General features: G+C 54.3%; 1 protein-coding gene across 1 annotated transcript in view; it reads left to right on the top strand.

Annotated features, from left to right (window-relative positions):
- Window positions 1-2,250: 2,250 nt before the first annotated feature.
- The window catches only part of LOC122548196 (tensin-like), a gene marked incomplete at its 3' end in the record, with an annotated part of 42,770 nt that continues 41,612 nt past the window's right edge, over window positions 2,251-3,408 (top strand). The window contains exon 1 of the mRNA XM_043686739.1: window positions 2,251-2,308. The remainder of the gene's footprint in view (window positions 2,309-3,408) is intronic.

Here is a 3,408-nt window from a genome sequence, read left to right as displayed (position 1 = left end):
CACAGCCCACACTCCCCCCGCTCCCTGCTCCCCGCTCCGGGACACAGCCCACACTCCCCCCGCTCCCCGCTCCCCGCTCCGGGACACAGCCCACACTTCCCCCGCTCCCCGCTCCCCGCTCCCCGCTCCGGGACACAGCCAGAGTGTTATGAGGGTTGCTGCAGCAGCAGCTGAAGCTGGTTGGGTGTTGCTCCACAACCATCTTCCTCTGTGCCAGGCATGACTCTAACCAGCGGTGATTTTGCCCCCCGATACCCATTGTTTCCAGTTTTGCCAGGGTTCCGTGATGCCACACTCGGTCGAATGCAGCCTTGATGTTAACGGTGAGATGGTGCCTCAGGTGTAATGTTACTGGGACTAGCCATCACAAAGCTGAGGGCTGTATTGCAGAGAGTTGGAAATTGTATTCAGCATAAAATGGAAGTAAACAGCTGGTCTAAATGTGTGCGTGTAAACATTGTTGAGTGTTGGAAAAGCCCATCTGGGCCACTGATGTACTTTTAGGATGGAATCTGCCATCCTTATCTGGCCTGGCCTACATGTGACTCCAGACCAACAGTGGTGTAGGTGACTCTCAGTGTTGTTCGGGGCATTAAGTGAGCACTGGTCTCGCCTGCAGGGCTCAAACTTGATGAACCATTGAGAAAGGGCACTCACTCTCACCACGTGTCTCACAGCAGAGCGGTGTTTCTGGGGAGAGCAGGAGCTGAGGGAGATGTGGAGAAGGTGGACAGGGAAAGTCTAAGGGAAGGAGAGGGAGACTAAAGAGGGTCGAGGGTGAGTGAAGTGTTTCCTGAAGAAGGGCTTTTGCCCGAAACGTCGATTCTCCTGCTCCTTTGATGCTGCCTGACCTGCTGCGCTTTTCCAGCAACACATTTTTCAGCTCTGATCTCCAGCATCTGCAGACCTCACTTTCTCCTCGAGGGTGAGTGAAACTGGGAGGTAAGAGCTGCATTTTCCATGGGGTGTTGGTGTTGATTCCGGGTCAGGAAGCTGGAGCGAGCTGTGCCCGGAGACAGACGTGGCCTTCCTTATGTTTTCACGCCTGCCTCTAAAGTCCAGTGTCCCATTCAGCTCCGCCCTGGAGTATGTCTGGGTTCGGATAGTGATTGTCTTTCAGGTGCAGCACGTGGCAGCAACAGCAATGCAACAAAACTGACATGAACACAGAGACCAGTGTCTACACTGGCAGCACTGGCCACACTGGCAGCACTGGCAGCAATGGCTACACTGGCAGCACTGGTCACACTGGCTGCACTGGCCACACTGGCTGCACTGGCAGCACTGGCTATATTGGCTACATTGGTGGCACTGTCTTCACTGGCTACACTGGCAGCACTGGCTATATTGTCTACACTGGCAGCACTGTCTTCACTGGCTACACTGGCTGCACTGGTCTTCACTGGCTATATTGGCTACTCTGGCTGCACTGGCTGGGAGAGTGGTGGAGGTGAGAGGTTCTAAAGGAGAGCTGGAAATGTATTTGAAAGGGATGGAGTTTAAGGGCTACCCCGATAAAGCCCGAGGATGGGACCAGCTGGGTTGGTCTTTTGGGAGCCAGTACAGACATGATGGGTCAAATGGCCTCCATCTGTACTGTAACATTGTAGGATTCTGTCGTAGGATGAGCAGGAGCTCATAGAGACACAGTGCCCAGGCCAGTCTGTGTGAGCAGCTTGAGAAATGTTACCCAGTCTCAGGGAGGGGAAACCTTTGTGTAACTTCCCAAAAGTGAGGGTGAGCGAGAACGAGAGCGAGAACGAGAATGACAGTGAGAGCGAGAGTGAGCCAGTTTCTGGTGAAACCCAGAGTGGGGTGAGAGAGAGGGGGTTGACGAGAGACACTGACAGAGCAGCTAGAGGAACAGGCAAGGGGATAGAGCCTATCGCAAAGGTTTACTGGGGGGGGTCTTCAAGGGAACAGTGAGAGACAAAAGGGAGAAAGGGAGGAGACTGAGAGAGAGAAAGAAATAAAAATAAAAAGGACAGCAAACTGAGTGAAGGAAGAGAAGGCAGGAAAGGAGCAAATTAAAGAGAGAGAGAGAGAGAGAAAAAAGCAAGAGAGGGATGCTGTGGGTCGTTTGGTGCCCACTTACACTTTTCATCCCAAAGATTGGATGATGCTTTAACTAAAGCCAGACTGGAGTTTGATTGAGTCCTACGCGGTGGTGTGTTAGAGATCTGCCTTTAATTAGGCAGCCCATAACTCATTCAGCGTCCAACAGATTTCTCTTGCTGGTTGGGGCTGTGACTTAGGGAGGACAGACTTCCCGACAGAGAATCTCTGGTCAGTGACCACAGTCTGAAAGGTCAGTGATTGTTCAATGTCCCCTCCGCTCCCAGAACGACCGGTGCTGAGAGGGACCCAGCTGCGGAACAGTGCGTGGACTGGCTCAGTCCTTTCACAGGAACCCGTGAGGAACACAGTGTGACTGAGAGAGGAGCTGGGGAAGGGGGCGGGGGGTGGGAGGTGGGGTGGGGGAGAGAGGGCACAGAGAGAGCTGGTTTCCTTGGCATGGACAACACCCTCTGGCATTTACTGGCCGTGTGCAAATCCGTCCGATCGAGCGAGAGGGAGGGAGGATCAGAGCAGACAAACATTCAGTCAGAAGTTTGACTCAGTGTTGCTGCTGTCGACAGGCCAGGATTGACTGAATACTGTGCGTTCTCCGGAGGACCTTACACAGCAGACAGGTAACTGGGAGAGGCCTGCACACCGAGGGTCAGGGGAGGGAGTCAGCAAGGGACAGGCATCAGAATTCACAAAGGATTAGTCATGGGGTTGTCGCAGGGAAAGGAGTGGGTTCAGGGGATATTTCACATTTAGCAAGACCTCGTCAAGTGACAGCATCAAATTTTCCAACACCTGATCCGACACCAATAAACCCTGTCAGCTCAACATGCAAACGTTCTGACACGCACTTCACAAAACGTGATACATTACCCGGACACACACTGCGCAATCTGCACCCTGACAACCGCACGGCCTCGCACTGGGGTACACTCCCTCACACACTGAATCTCACTGGGGTGAGCACACTGCCCCTCTGACATTGAGGCACTCCCTTAGCACTGACCCTCCGACAGTGCGGCATTCCCTCAGCACTGACCCTCTGACAGTGTGGCACTCCTTCAGCAATGACCCTCTGAAAGTGCGGCACTCCCTCAGCACTGACCCTCCGACAGTGCGGCATTCCCTTAGCACTGACCCTCCGACAGTGTGGCACTCCCTCAGCACTGACCCTCTGACAGTGCGGCACTCCCTCAGCACTGACCCTCTGACAGTGTGGCACTCCCTCAGCACTGACCCTCTGACAGTGCGGCATTCCCTTAGCACTGACCCTCCGACAGTGCGGCACCCCTCAGCACTGACCCTCCGACAGTGCGGCACTCCCTCAGCACTGACCCT

Source organism: Chiloscyllium plagiosum, unplaced genomic scaffold (genome assembly GCF_004010195.1).
Source record: "Chiloscyllium plagiosum isolate BGI_BamShark_2017 unplaced genomic scaffold, ASM401019v2 scaf_8790, whole genome shotgun sequence".
NCBI classification, from domain to species: domain Eukaryota; kingdom Metazoa; phylum Chordata; class Chondrichthyes; order Orectolobiformes; family Hemiscylliidae; genus Chiloscyllium; species Chiloscyllium plagiosum.
Note: the sequence above shows the minus strand (reverse complement) of the source record. Positions and strands in the feature narration are given on the sequence as shown.